The sequence below is a fragment of the Cervus canadensis genome, chromosome 1 (assembly GCF_019320065.1).
Source record: "Cervus canadensis isolate Bull #8, Minnesota chromosome 1, ASM1932006v1, whole genome shotgun sequence".
Taxonomy (NCBI): Eukaryota; Metazoa; Chordata; class Mammalia; order Artiodactyla; family Cervidae; genus Cervus; species Cervus canadensis.
The window spans coordinates 75,329,670-75,346,073 of NC_057386.1; the positions used below are offsets into that span (position 1 = coordinate 75,329,670).

The following is a 16,404-nucleotide window of genomic DNA, read 5'->3' on the forward strand; positions in this document are numbered from 1 at the left end:
GTTTACTTCTCTCATCTTCTGGAAGAGTCATATTGCATTTTGTTTATTGTGAATCATACTTGGCTAAATTTAAAATAGTTCATGCCACTGGTCTGATTATTTTGAAGACTTATTTCATTTGCTACCATATAAAATGAGGAAATACTTAGTGAATTCCTTTTTCTAAGCATCCTTCAGGAGTGTGTTTTATTTATCCCCATGGTGTGAGCAGATGGCTCACTAGCTCAAAATTTATTTTCTGAAATGGTATGGAAAGAATAATGAAACCTCCATGCAGTCATAAAAGATGAACATTTAGTCCAGCAGATCTCTGTGGGATCTTATGTAAGTGTCCATCTATGCTGCAGCAGTGTGGGAGAGGTGAAATGAAGCACTATTGTTTTCCCTTTGTATTTCTTATATCTTGATATAATTTATGTTAGCAGATAACACAAATGTAAGGACAAAAAGCCCCACATACCTCCTGCTAATATTTTACTCTTCATATTTGTATTCCTCTCTAGGTTCATCTATTACATATTTGACAGTTATCCATAGTAACCGTAGTAATTATGGACAGTGTTCTATCGTAATCCATAGAATCTCCTAAGCTAAAATAAATTTTACATAATAGCGATTTATTGCCAGCTTTCTCTGTCATGAAGATAAATGTGTTTTCAATAAAACATAGAATTATTGAATTCTATAATTCAATTATAGAATTTTTCAAAGTGATGTATGATATTGGTTTAGGCCGAGCTACTGTGATGAGGAGTGAAGCTGTGGCTGTGAAGGAGAGAAGGAAGACAGGCCTAAGGAGAAGCAAGTAACCCTCCTGACTCCCCCAGGTGGTAATTCAGAGATTACCGCCCACTTTGACCAAGAGCAGCTTCAGGAACATCTTCAGCCTATGCCTGAGCATGATCATTTTGAGTTTTTTTCTAATGATACTAGTCTATATCCTCATATGTATGCAAGAGCATACCTCAAGTTTAAAAACCAAGAGGACATTATTTTGTTCAGGGATCATTTTGATGGTTATGTATTCCTTGACAATAAAGGTCAGGAAGGTCCTGCCATCATAGAACTTGCACCTTTTCAAAAAGCTGCAAAAAAGAAGACTAAGAAAAGAAATACTAAAGTTTGGACTACCGATGATGATCCAGAATATAGAAAACTTTTGGAGAGCTATGCTGCAGATAAAGAGAAAATGACATCTACTCCAGAGATACTGCTAGAGGAAATAAAAGCAAAAAATAGAGAACTAATAGCTAAAAAGACAACTCCACTTTTGAGCTTCCTGAAAAACAAGCAGAGGATGAGAGAAGAAAAGAGAGGAGAAAGGAGGTGGCAAGAAGTAGAAAAAGGCAAAGAGAAGAGAGGAGGAAGTGGAAAGAGAAACGAAAACAGAAAGATATAGAAAAGCCAAAGAAGATAGAGTTCCAGAAAGGGACAAATTAAAGGATGAACAAAGATCAGACTGCTCAAGAAGCCAGAAAAAGGAGATGAAAAAGAATTGGAGAAAAGAGAAAAGCTCAAGAAATTGGACAAAGAGAATCTGAGTGACGAAAGAGCCAGTGGGCAGAGTTGTACGTTGCCCAGGAGTTCTGAGGGTGAATTTAAAGATGAAAGCCTAAGAGGCCTGAAGATGAGGGTGGCAGAAAATACGGGCGGGGAGAGGGAGCGGGATTACGAACAAGGCCAGGAGCGCATCCTGCAGTAGGGAGAGGGAGGCTGAAGCGGCAGGAAGAGCCCCGCAGGCAGGAGGAGCGCCAAGAGACGGAGGAGGCTTGCAAGAGAGAGGAAGAAGAAATGAAGAGGGAGAAAGAAGCACTTCGGGATAAAGGAAAGCAGCTGAAAGTACAGAGCCAGTAGGCAGCTCAGAAAAAAACTGACAAGAAAGAAAGAAGTGGTTAAGAGAGATCGCATAAGAAACAAGGATTGCCCGGCGATGCAGCTTTACCAGCCAGGAGCTCGAAGCCGAAATCAACTCTGTCTCGCTGATAACAGCACCAAGTCTGGAGATTCAGCCACAGAAAAAAAGCAGGAAAGTGATACTAGCCATAGAAAAGAAGGAAGCGAGGAGTGATAGGGCCAAACCGCCTTAGGTGTCCTGACTGTCTAGGCAGCCAAAAAGCACGAATTAAGCCATCCAGAAGTGCCATCAGGGCAAAGGAATATAGAGAGAGAAAGGGGGTCCCCATGCTGGTGGGGTACACTGCAAAGGAGTATGTTTTGCGTCAAAGCAGGAACCCGATAGCAGGTTCAGATGGGAAGTACAATTATCATTTTTTATGCAGTTCCTACAAATTAAAGTGTCAGACAAAGCTGAGGAGGAGAGAACATGCATTGTAGTTTTCAGGCAAGAAATGTCACAAGAGGACTTATTTAGGTATGACACGAGAAGATACAAGAACTGGCTTTAAAATCAAAAGGTTTTGTTAATCCTGGATTGAATTTTCTTAAATTTCAATGGGGCAGAGTCACTGTGAAGTCTCGTTCCGATCTAGTTACAGTCATTGTTGCTGATAACTGTTGACTTTGTGTAGTGTAGAAGCAAGAAGCATGTAGTTGTAATGCAAGTACAGTGAAGGGTATAAGACATTTTCACTTCTGCAGAAATTTAAATAGTCATGTCATGTCGATATCTTATGTCCTAAAGTTTTAGGATTAGTTTAGGAACCACTGCCCACTCCAGTATTCTGGCCTGGATAATTCCATGGATTATGTAGTCCATGGGGTCATAAAGAGTTGGACACGACTGAGCGACTTTCACTTTCACTTAAGTTCTTTGTTTACTTACGTGAAATTAGTGTAAAAAAAAATTCTTTTAAACATCTCCTTTTTCCTTTAGCAATTTTTATATTCGTAAAGTCTAACACTTAGTTGGTGCTTGACAATCCAGTCTTTGTTTGACCTTAGGTCTCATGAGCTGAGTGCCTACCCTCTCCAGGAAGGAAACTGCACCAATATTTGTTCTTGTTAAATAGCAACTTAGCTTGTTTTGCATTGATGTCAATAAATATCAACATCACTCAAAAAAATGTATGATATCATATATTTTGAAATAATGTATGATATCATACGTTTTGAAATAATGTATGATATCATATGTTTTGAAATAATGTATAATACAATAGAAGCTTCAATAAGATTTTATGTCTAGATTATTTCTTTTGTCATCTTACAGTCAAATAACTCACTTAAGATGCAGCTACTTCTTCACATAGAAAGCATATATTCAGAGTTTTGTAATATTAAATAAGTTTTGTCATAAAATTTTAATTTTCATCAAATACTTTTCTTCTTTGAAACCTAAAAGAATTGACAGAGAATACTAGAAACCAAAAATATGAACACTAAAGATGCTAAAATTGTGTATTTCATTCTAAGATGTGAATACACAGATAAAAGATGATGTTTTTTTAGCTTGTAAACTTTCCCAAAATAGCCAGATTCCTTAAATCTCAGATTTCCAGGCAAATTACCTCAGCTTTTCAAATTACTTTGCTGATACAGATAAATCTAAAATTTCAACTGAAATTCTTAATGAATAGTTGATGATCCTCAACAGAAACTTTTACCTTAGGAAAAAATTACTGCAGAGAATATCAAACTGCAACTAGGACAAATTCAAAAAAGAACTACAGGAGTTGGGCCTTGGGATAAAACCATTAATCTTCTGATGAAGCACATTTTGTTAGGTTTTAAACATATGACTATATGGTTAAAACAGATCAACAGTAGACCTCTCCATTTATGATTGATCGGTCAGCTTTTTAAACCTTGTATATTTAGACTTTGTGGAACTGATGCAAAACCCAAGTCATTGAAGTTTGATGTTGAAGTTTGAAGTTTGATCCGGAAAAGGATCAAAGGGTCATAGAATACAGGTGAGGAGGCTAAGGAATAAGTTATTTGGCTAAATGTGTGGTGCTCTGGCTGGTTTGTTGGTGGCCAAGAGAGCTCTGGTGACAAAGAGGGTAACTCAGAAGGAATGGAACCTGTGGAGCAGACACTAGCCAGAGGAAGATGCTGGGTTTAAAGTGGAGAGAGCAGAACGAACCACTAGATCCAGTGTAAGGGCAGAATGTTGTCTCCTGTTGCTCTCAGAGCTTTGAAAGGATTATGTACTGACCAGAATATGTTAGCAGCATATCTTGTGGGAAAAGGCAGACTAAAAATCAGAAAGTATGTCATATTCTCAATTTTTAAAAGCCACCAAACTATTCACAGTATTGTCTGTGGATGGTTAGGTTAAGAGTTTTCCTCCTCCTTCTCTTCCCTCTGCTTCTTTTTTTCCCTTTATTCCTCTTTTGTATATTTCTCAAACATTTACAGTGAATATGTAGTAATTTTATAATAAGAAGCCTGTTATTAAAGTTTCCAGTAGGATCACCTCTTCCATATGTAGAAAAATAGATGTTCATTCGTCTTAATAGGAATACCTTCATTTGGCATATCAAGATCAGAATACCAGTCATGTGTACACAATCTGTTGATGAGATGTACCTTTGATTTTGTGCACAGAGTTGTTTCATCTGGTGGTTCATGGAATTACTGCCGTGGCTTCCTGTTGTTGCTTAAAGTTAACTATTTCAGTTGTACCAAAGGGTAGGTGATGTCAGGTTTAATTAGGAGGAATCACTTGGAATTATTTGGAGTTATTATGGCCTGCACAGTGAAGCTGAGTCTTCATGCTCCCTGCTTTCAGAGCAAAGGGATTTTTGGTCTTGTTGGCAGAAAGGATGCCTAGAGTGGTGTGTTGGGGTCTTGCCAGATTTGTTTGTGAAGCAGAAGAGGGCATATCCCGGAACACCTGGACTCTGCTGAGGGGGTTCGATGCATGTTTTAGTGGTGAGAAGTTATCAGGACACAGGGAGATCCCCTGAGAGGCAGCGAGGCGGGTCAGCAGAGAAGGGAGCGTGTGAAGAGTCAGGGTGGAGGGCTGTAGCTGCTCATTGACTGTCCAGCAGGGCTTTCGTGGCGCTAGTGGTAAAGAATCCACCTGCCAATGAAGGAGATGCAGGAGACACGAGTTTGATCCCTGGGTCAGGAAGATCCCATAGAGAAGGAAATGGCAACCCACTCCAGTATTCTTGCCTGGGAAATCCCATGGAGAGAGAAACCTGTTGGGCTACAGTCCGTGCGATCACGAAAGAATCTGACACAACTGAGCATGCGCGCACATTCTGTTTTAAAGAACCAGAGATGTATTCATCAGGCAGACTGCTTCTCTGGGCTCTTTTCCAGTGTCAAAGCTCATCCACAAAAAAGCAAATAAAGCATTGTGCTCCTAATTACCTTAATGTGAATTATTTACTTTATGGTATTAAAGAGAGAAATTGAATACTGACCAGTGTCTTTGATTTCTCTGCACGTGACTGAACTGCTTACTCCTGGAATAATGAGAACAAATTTGCCAAATGAATCACAACTTCATTCTAAAACCAAATAGAATGATTTTTCAGTGATCTATTTTCAATCATCTGTCCCCTTGTTATTCTTGATTACCAACTATAATTACTTGCTTCTGTCACCATCATCATGGCTGGATAGCTAGAAAGACCCAACTGGGGAATCTGAATGGTTGAGACACCTAATCCCATATTATTGTCAAATTGAATAACCCATTCTGGCTCTAAGAGCCTTCAACTGGACAGTGTATTCCCTTCATCTCTGCTTAATTTTGACACCTACATCAGTGGTTGTGATATGTTGGGTTTCTTTCTTGCATGGAATTAAACTATAAATTCCATGTTGGCAAACCAAATTATTTTTGTTGATGCTCTGATAAAGAGCCTAACAGCAACACCATCAAATGTATGCTTACTGTTGTGAATCATACGTGTTTTTTTTTAAATACATTTATGCCTTTTATATAGGTAGATTTTCTTCTTAAATTCTGGGCTCTGGGCCCTGTGTTCTGTGATATTCAAAGGTATGCAAAGATATATGGAGAATAGGGAAAGGAAAGAAGGTCAAGAAGTCTTTTTTCTTTTTTTTCTGGCTGTGCTGGGTCTTCACTTTGTTACGCAGGCTTCTCTAGTTTTGGCACGCGGACTTGGTTGCCCCGCAGCATGTGGAATCTTAGTACCCTGACCAGGGATCAAACCTGTAACCCCTGCATTAGAAGACTGCTTCTTAACCACTGGACCACCAGGGGAGCCTTCATAGGCCCTGGTCCTCTATCTTCTTCCTGAGACCTGGGAGCTCTGACGGCAGGGGTGGGAGCTGAGGAAAAGGAGAGGTTTTTTTCCCTCCCTCATTTCTTTGACTACTAAAGGAAGAGGTGAAGATTAGGTACAGAGGAAGAGAGGAATGTAAAGATTATTTGTTCCTCCTTCTGTTGCTTGTCTTTAAAATGTGCTTACAAAGGGCCTCAGGCAGAGGAGAAAGGAGCTGCCGTCAAGTTTAAAAAGCGCTTAGGAGATCATCAGTACTGACTGACTATTCAGCTGTTTCTCTCACCAGCCCACATCCTTCTAATTTTAAGGGCCTGAGCAGGTGTTTAGGTATTATTTTGAAGTTTATGTTAACAGCAGTGTAAAAATAGCTGTTTTCACAATATGTATTTACATCCTGTTTCTAGAAAATGTAGTGTGTGAAAAATCACAATTTCTTAATATTTGGTTTTGTAAAAAGATTCCCCTCTTTATGAAAAGCTTTATATGAACAATAGGATATTTTAAAATAGCAGTATATTACCTTACCTTTTGGATATGATTCAAGAAAAAAAAATTAGGCAAAATTTAGGGCCAACAATTACAAGGTGTAAAGAGAGGAACACCTTAATTATAATGAACTACTCTGGCAAATTAGTGCTTAAACCACTTCCTGACCCAGGGCGTTTAGTAAATGCTGACCTAAGGTGCACCACCTTTTCTTTAAAATGTGCGACTATGCAGGGGGTAAGACATTTTTTGAACTATGAACTCTTGAATCCTTCTTTTTAAAGTGTCCTTCCTTGAAACAGATCACCAGCCCAGGTGGGATGCATGAGACAAGTGCTCGGGCCTGGTGCACTGGGAAGACCCAGAGGAATCGGGTGGAGAGGGAGGTGGGAGGGGGGATCGGGATGGGGAATACGTGTAAATCTATGGCTGATTCATATCAATGTATGACAAAAAAAAATAAAAATAAAAAAATAAAGTGTCCTTCCTGTATCTCTGGAATTTTTAAGCAGTTTTAGAAAATCCTCAGACATTGTACCTTTAAATATAGCCTCTTTTCTATCCAGTTTTTCATTTTGAGGCTTTCATTAGACATACATTAGACCATCTTATTCTTTGTCTTCCACGTCTCATAACTTCTTTTGCGTATTTTGTCTCTAGGCTTCTGTGCTGCATTGTCAGTAATTTCTTCTGATCCATTGTTCTGTTTACTTATTCTGTCTTTGTCAGTGTGTGCGTCCTCAGCCACTCAGCCATGTCCAACTCTTTGAGACCCTATGGACTGTAGCCCGCCAGGCGATAATTCTGTCCATGGGACTCTCCAGGCAAGAATATTGGAGTGGGTTGCCATTTCCTCCTCCAGGGGATCTTCGTGACCCAGCAGAGTACTTTTATTTCAGTAGTTCATCTTCTCTCCAAAGTTCCATTTTTCAATCCCCTGATCATTTTTTATCTCCTATGCTTGCTTATTTGGGGATTTCACTTTTTTATTTTTTAACCATTCCTTACTTATTTTTTAATCCAATATACGAAGTACTTGTTGTCTAGCTCTGTTGTTTGTTATTTCTGCTGCTTATTCATGGTGAAGTTCAGATTTGATTGATGTTAACTGTGAAAAAGTAGAAAGTCTAAGTTGAGGTTACTTTTCTCCAGAGACTGTCTGTGTTTGTCATCAGGACTTGCTGATGTTGGGCCACTTTAGACCCTGCCCAGCATCTTGGGCTTAATCAGGGGCTCTCTGGCTCCCCTCTGCCACCTTGGTACTGCCTCACATGCTAGTCTCCCACCGTAGCCCTGACAATAGCATTTGCTCTCAGGAAAATACCATTTTTTCAAGCCCTATGACTTTTTTTGCTATTCAACTCAGAGGTTTCTCTTACATCATATGAGTTCAGAGAGGGAATACAACTTTTCTGTGCTAACTGTTTTAAATTTGAGAAGGCCCCTTGGAACGTCTAAACTGCCCGTCTCCTGGAAGTGGAATTATGTAGCATCATGTTGCCTTTGACAGATAATGTCCCTTGAAAGTAGTTTGAGATCCAACCAAGAAACCAGTGCCCTGAGCCAGAGCTGGTGGTGTTGCCTGAGATGGAGGCAGGCTGCCACCCAGCCTCTGAGCTGGCCAACACAGTGCAACGCTGAGTTGGACGTTCCTTGGGGGTTGCTGTATAACTGGAGAGACTGCTCTCTAATCGGTCCATGGAGTGAGTCGCCAAGGGAAGCAGAGCTGACCATGCCCTGATTCTGTGATTTGCACGTCGTCACTCTTCGAGGCGTGATCTCAGCGTGCCCAGCACCCACCAGTGGCGTTGGGCTCCTGGCAGTAAATAGTGTTTTATTACCCCAGATGGTCAAGGGAAATTACGGAACTTCCAGAATTGGTTCTTTCCTCCTAATGAGATTAGCCAAAAAGACTAACCAATCTTCATCTCACCTTGCCTGCTGGAAGCTAGATTTAGTCTTTTTCTCCCACAGCCTTCCATCTTTATTAAAATCTATCACTACTCCTTCCAAAGCACTTTTTTATTACTAACTGCTTAACTAAAAACTATGGACAAAGTGGTTTCACTCTCATTGTGCTCTTCAATAACAATAACCTCGATATTTCTTTTTCATGTGTGTTTTAAAGTAATGATATTCTATAAAATGTCACAGGTTTTTTAGCCTCGGTTTTATTCTTCATTATCACAGTTTCTCTAGTACTTTGTGTGATTTATAGTTTCCATTCGATGTGTGCTCCCACCTTATCCTTTTATTATATTAGTGCCTGATATAGTTCAGAGCTTGGCCTCACTCAGATTTCTCAGTAACGGATAATTCTTGTTTACTAGGTTTCAAGGTTTGCAGACTCACTGTTATATCTCTCCTGAGCATTTTATTCAAAGAGAGAAGGTGGTTACTTACGTCTTTACTATCAGTGCATTAACGTTGTAGGGGGAGTTAGGAAGGAAAAAAGGCATGACTTGACATTCAGTTGTGCTCTGTTTAATGGCCCACATCTAGTGTGTTCAGCCCCTTATGAGGTTGTGGAGCATTTTGAGGACTGACATGTGGGTTGGCGTAAATCACACTGCAGGCTGTGTGTCTCTGGTTATGCAGTCAAAGTTACCAGTTACAGTCCATCCATACTCATCTTAATAGATGTGGATTAGGGGGAATTAAAATGTTCACACCACTTATGGTTGCCTGGGGGGCAGGTTGGGAGGAAAGGATAGTTAGGGAGTTGGAGATAGTCATGTATACACGGCTATATTTAAAATGGATAACCAACAAGGACCTACTGAATAGCACATGAAATTCTGCTCAGTGTTATGTGGCAGGCTGGATGGGAGGGGAGTTTGGGGGAGAATGGATACATGTATATATATCATGTATTCACCTGAAACTACCACACATTGTTAATCAGCTATATCCCAAGACAAAATAAAAAGTTTAAAACTAATAATAAGAAAAAAAAATGTTCATACCATTTGGCCCAATCATCCCACTCCTTTGAATTTATCCTGAGGATTTGTCCAACATAATTTTTAAAAAGCACAAAGCTATACAAAATGATGGGTGTTATAGCATTTTCTTTGACAGAAAAAAATAGACAGTATTTAAATGCCTGATATTTTAGCAAATTAGGGGGCACTGACTTGATGAAATATTATGCAGACATTTAAGTCATAATGCTGACTATAGAAACTCAGGGGACACTTGGACACGTGGTAAATGCACAAAATAGATGATTGAATTAAATATACACAATGATTATAACTTGACAGATCAGTAGACTTAACAGACAAAAATTAGACAGGAAAATATAAAACAGAGAATTGTGTTAGCTTCAGAAAATAAAAGTAGTTTTTTTATTCATTTGAGATATTTCCCTTAAATGTCATCATGTGGTTTCTACAGCAAATGTGCGATTTTTTAAAAGGAGTGAAGAAAAAAAAAGTGTAGATAAATATAGGACATCTCAATTGTCTCACAGAGCAGGTGCTTGCAGAGTTTTCCTACTGCCTGGGGAGAGAGGGCTTGCAGTGTGACGTTTCAGGGACCACATTTTCCACACTGCTCCCTTTGGAGGGAGAGACATTTTGAAGAGGCAGCTTTAGCAGAGGAAAGGAGGCTGGGTCATTTGTCTCATCCTCTTTTTCATTTTTAGCACTGTTGGCAGATGTAATCTGTTCTCATGCCCACCCCTCATAGCCAAATGCCAGAGTCCCTTCTTCCCTTCCCAGAGCCCTGTCCAGTCCGGGCCACCTTTCTCGTAGACAGGCTGACACACTTGGATGGCACCCATGAAACCTTCCTTCACTTTCTTATTACTTTTCTTTCCCACTGTATCCGCCAGTTTCAGTATCATCTCTGGTCCCGGTTTGAAACCTGCCTAAACATTGATTTTCGTAAGGACCCTATATGGACTCATCTACGTGGACTCTTGAGAGTCCCTTGGACTGCAAGGAGATCCAACCCATCCATCCTAAAGGAGATCAGTCCTGGGTGTTCATTGGAAGGGCTGATGCTGAAGCTGAAACTCCAATACTTTGCCCACCTGATGCGAAGAGCTGACTCATTTGAAAAGACCCTGATGCTGGGAAAGATTGAGGGCAGGAGGAGAAGGGGACGACAGAGGATGAGATGGTTGGATGGCATCATCGACTCAGTGGACATGGGTTTGGGTGGACTCCGGGAGTTGGTGATGGACAGGGAGGCTTGGCATGCTGTGGTTCATGGGGTCGCAAAGAGTCAGACATGACTGAGTGACTGAACTGAACTGAACTGAAATGGACTCTGGGCATCCCAGGTGGCACTGGTGGTAAAGAACCGGCCTGCCAATGCAGGAAACGTAAGAGACATGGGTTTGATCCCTGAATCAGGAAGATCCCCTTGAGGAAGTCATGGCAATCCACTTCAGTATTCTTGCCTGGAGAATTCCATGGACAGAGGAGCCTGGTGGGCTACAGTCCACAGAGTCGCAAAGAGTCAGACACGACTGAGTGACTCACTTTTCCTCATATCTATTTCATGAATTTTGGTGCCTGTCCCCAAATTGACTTAATACTCACTTACTCTGATTGCTCCTTCTGATTTTACTGGCAAAGGCAGGCACCTTGCTTATTTTCCTTGCCTATTTGCACAGTCCTCAGAAGAGGGCTCACCACCAATTGTGTATCAGAAAATGTGCTCAGTTGATCCAAAAACGTTGGTAATTTCTAGGTGGGCAGACGCCAAGTGTTTATTTTCAATGGCAAACTGATCATGAGAATAGTAACTTTTTTGAGGACTTACTATAGGACATGCACTAGTGCAAACACTTTGTACTTAGGATATAATTTGTTCCTAACTGCAGTTTGTGGAGTTATCCAGGTTTCACAGTTAAGGAAACTGAGGCATAGAACTGCTAAGCAAGTATATAAGAGACTGAGAGTATTGCAGACTCCAAAAATCGCCCATCAGATGGCAGAGATTGCCACAGCTGGAGTTGAACGCGACTGTGGGAAGGTTTGACTTCATTTCAATATTTCAAAACTTGGGAGCTTTCACATAAACATCTGAATGTTGGCTTTTCTTTGAAAAATAGAGGAGTTTGGCAACAACTTGCTGGAGTTGAGTAGAATCTGTTCCTTTACAGGGGAAATAGGCTGCCTCCCAGCATGCCACAGTTGGGCTCACGTCACTTAGAAACTTATCATACTTTTATTTTTCACCAATTAAGATATTGTTTCATTTTTTTTCTTTTTTTCCCCCTTCTTAATATTTAAAGTTTTTCCTGTTGATGTACAGTCTTGCTTTATTTAGGAGTTTCTGTTTAATCTTTGAAACTTTTGAGCATTAGGGGGAATTGTTCATGTGAAGTCCCAAGTGGCTCAAGAATTTGAAGTTCATCAATCCCTAAGAAATGGACTCAGTGAACATAATCACTGAAGAATAAAGTTGTCATAGAGCAATGAATAGAAATGGAAGCTATTTGACTAAGGAAGACTGTAGCTTTGTGTGAAATCTTCAATAAAATTTTGTTGGTCTTTTTATGCTGCCAGAGCTTGATGTTCCCTATGCTTCATTTAAAAAAATCAACACTACCAAGATAATGATTTTAAAACACAGTTGTGATGGTATCACATCTCTGACTAACAGCCTTTGCTGCAGCATCACCGCCTTGTGGAAAATGTCAAGGCTTTGCATGGCTCACGGGGCTCTTGTGATCTGGCCTGGGCATTCTTCTCAAGTCTCATCTTCCGTTAAAATGCTTGAAACTAGGAGCACTGAAAATATAATCAAACTAAGTGTTACATGAGTGAAATAGTTGGGGTAAGTTTAAATTTAGGTAGACTAGCTGGGTAAGACTTCACTAAGGAAGAGACTTTAAGTAATATGAAGGAGACACCCAGGTGAGTATCTTGGGACTGGCATTCCAGGTAGAGGAAAGATGTGCAAAGTCTCTGAGTGTACGTCTGCTTGGCACAGGGGGAGCCCAGTGTGGCTGGTGTAGCAGTGACAGAGGCGATCAGAGAGAGAACAGACACCAGGACAAAATGAACCTTTAGGTCTGATGACATCTACGTGATTTGGAAGCCCTGGGCTGGTTTTCAGTAAGGGAATGACATGATCTCACTCACATGTTTAAACAGAAGCATCCTGGATCTGGTACTGTTATAAATTGAAAAGAACAGGACATGAAGCAGGGAGATCTGTTAAGAGGCTTTTGCAATAATGCATGGTAAGAGATCATGTCAACTCAGACCAGCATAGCGGAAATGGAGGTGATAAGAACAGATAAGATTCTGGGTATCATTTGAAAGATGAATCAGCACATTTTGTTAACAGACCAGAGGCAGGGTATGAGGTAAAAAGTAGCATCAAAGATGAGATGAAGGTTTCTGGTCTAACCAGAAAAGTTAATATTAACTGAGCTAGGGAGGATTTAAGAGGAACATGGTTGGGGGATGGTAAGCAAGGAGTTCCATTTGAGACAAGTCTGGATGCCTGTTCAACATCCAGGGGAGATGACAAGAAGCAACTGGATAGATGAGTCTGAAGTTCAGACTGAAGGTAGAAATCAGTCATCAGCGTACAGGTGTTATTTAAAGCTGTGGTTCTTGCTGAGAACACGAAGGTCTGAGGCCCGGAGTGTACCAACCAGTCTTAGAGGTCAGGGAGATGAAGGGTGATTGAAAAGGAGTAGAGGAAAAAAAAAAAAATTAAACCCTCTTGATGTTCTAGAGCTTAGGAGGGAAGGGGTTCAAAAAAGAAAAAGTGGTCAATCGCTAATGAGAACTCAAAGATGAGAAGTAAGAATTGATCATTGGATTTAGCAAGTGGAGGTCACAGCCAACCTTGAGAAGATCAGGCAAGGTTCCTGCTCTTGGAACTTACATAATAGGAGAAATACAGACAATACAAAGTTTGACAGATAAATACATAATATATATTGACAGGTAATGATGAGTGCTATAGAACAACAACAACAAAAAAAGAAGGTAGAGTCTTGAGATATAATGACTGGGATGCTCCTGTATGTAGGGCTATCTGGGGATACGTCTCCAAGAGGTGTTATTTGAGCCAAGACCTGAAGGGAGTGAGTGCACGAAGGTTGGGACGAGGAACCTGTAAAGCCTTGTGGATGCTATGCCCAGCGTCCTTCTGATTGGCCAGATGTTTGGACTAATTGGTTATTTCCCAGAAGTATGCCAGCTGTTGAATATTTTGCATATTACCCCTGGCTGAGCCTTGTGACTATATGGGGAAAATGACATTCTAGATAGGAAGAACAGCACAGTGAAAGCCCCAGAAATGGGGCATGTTCAAGTGTACCAGAAGCCAACCCTAATCAAGTGGCTAGACCAGGGGGAGGCATGACATGGAGCTCTGCTGCTTTCAGGAGAGCTCTCCCAAATATTCGCTCTGTTATCTAACCATGCTTGCTTGTGCCCGTGCTATTGCTCAGCCGTGTCCGACCCTTTGCAGCCCCATGGACTGTGGCCAGCCAGGCTCCTCTGTCCATGGTGTTTTTCCAGGCAAGAATACTGGAGTGGGTTGCCCTCTCCTTCTCCAGGGGATCTTCTCAACCCAGGGATTGAACCCACATCTCTTGCGTCTCCTAATGATGCTTAGTTACCTTAAAAGACTGTCATTCACTGAGTGTATGTGTGTGTGAATGTAAAGTGCATATGTATGTGTGTGTGTGTGTGTACGTTTGTAATTATTACACACGTAAGTTTGCTCATTGCCAGTGAGAAGAAATGTCTCTCTGCACATACATCAAATATACCACTATCAAATATTATACTCATCAATTTTAGTCATGTATTTCTAGAGAGAAAGGAAAACTTTAAGAGCTGAGTGTTGTCTTGAATATTTTCTCACCAACATGGATTTTTTATACGGTGAAACATCAATGGTCTGTCATAAAGTTATAAACTCACCAAACTCCTTCCTGAGACGTCTAGGCCTATAAACTCACAATTTATTTTGGGATTTCTTATAATCTAGAGTATGGTTGACTGGAAAGTGGTTTTCTCTGGGTTTTAAGAACTTTTTCCCTTGAATCTACCTATATAATAAAAAATAGGAAAAATTGAATTGTATTTAGAAAAATATTTATCCATAATTAAATATTCCAAGTGCCACAGTTTCATTTCTGTGTGCTCCCTTCTGATTTTTATTTCAAATTTATAAGTGTATATAATTGTGATATATTATGTAAAAATATATATGTGTACATATGTATCTTTTGACTTTCAATATTTTTGTAAATACATAAATACTTCTTCTTATTTCTTTATATATACCTATATGTGTATATATATCTTTTTAATGGCAGCATAAATTCAGTATTTATAAATTTAAAAGTAATTTTTGTAACTTCCTCACACTTTGTACAAAAATAAACTCAAAGTGGTTTAAAGACTTAAAGGTAAGACCTGAAACCATGAAATGCCTAGAAGAAAACATAGACAGTACCCTGACGTCAGTCTTGGCAATATTTAATCAGATCTGTCTCCTTAGGCAAGGTAAACAAAACCAAAAATGAGCAAAAGGGACTAGATCAAACTAAAAAGCTTTTGCACAGCAAAGGAAACTATTAACAAAATGAAAAGGTTGCTTACTGAATGGGAGAAAATACTTGCAAACGATATGTCATTTTATCGTTTAATGACATAAAAAAAACACTCAAAAAATGAACAGAAGTCCTCAGTAGACATTTTTCCAAAGGATACATACAGATGATCAACAGGCACATAAAAAGCTGCTCACCATCACTAATTATGAGGAAAATGCCCATCAGTACCACAGTGAAATGTCACCTCACATCTATCAGGATGGCTGTTAACAAAAAGACAACAAAAAGAAACAACTGTTGGCGAGAAAATTGTGAAGAAAAGGGAACCTTCATGCACTGTTGGTGGAAATATAAATTGGTACAACCATTATAAAAAACTGCTATGGAAGTTCCTCACAAAATTAAAACTGGTACTACCATAGGATCCAACAGTTCTACTTAGTTCAGTTGAGTTCAGTCACTCAGTCGTGTCCAACTTTTTGGGACCCCATGGACTGCAACATGCCAGGAAATTCTACTACTGGGTATTTATCTGAATAAAAGGAAAACACTAATTCAAAATGATAATCCCCTTTATCTTCATTGCAGCATTATTTATGATAGCCAAGATATGGAAACAACCTTAGTGGCCATCAGTAGATGACAGCATAAACAAGATGCTTGTGTGTGTGTATTTATATATGTATGTATGTATGTATAATACATATGTGTAAATATATTTTTGCATGTGTGGCTTCCCTGGTGGTTCAGACAGTTAAGAATCTGCCTGCAGTGTGGGAGACCTGGATTCAATCCCTGGGTTGCAATGTGGGAGACGTGGGTTCGATCCCTGGGTTGGGAAGATCCCCTGGAGGAGGGCATGGCAACCCAGTCCAGTATTCTTGCCTAGAGAATCCCCATGGACAGAGGAGCCTGGCCGGCTACACAGCCCATGGGGTCACAAAGAGGTGGACATGACTGAGCAAGTAAGCATGCATGCACATGTACACACACACACACACACACATATACACACAATGGAATATTACTCAGCCATAAAAAATAATGAACTCTTGCTATCTGCAACAACATGGATGAATCCAGAAGGTATTATGCTAAAGTGAAATAAATCAAACAGAGAAAGACAAATACTATATGAATTCACTTATATGTGTAATTTAAAAAGCAAAACAAATAAACAAACATACTGAAACAGAGTCATAG

General features: G+C 40.0%; 1 protein-coding gene and 1 pseudogene across 1 annotated transcript in view; both read left to right on the forward strand.

Annotated features, from left to right (window-relative positions):
- The window catches only part of LOC122423508, a 75,278-nt pseudogene extending 72,263 nt beyond the window's left edge, over positions 1 to 3,015 (forward strand).
- Positions 1 to 16,404, forward strand: part of RNF150 (ring finger protein 150) — a 263,130-nt gene that overhangs the window by 73,159 nt on the left and 173,567 nt on the right. The window lies entirely within an intron of this gene.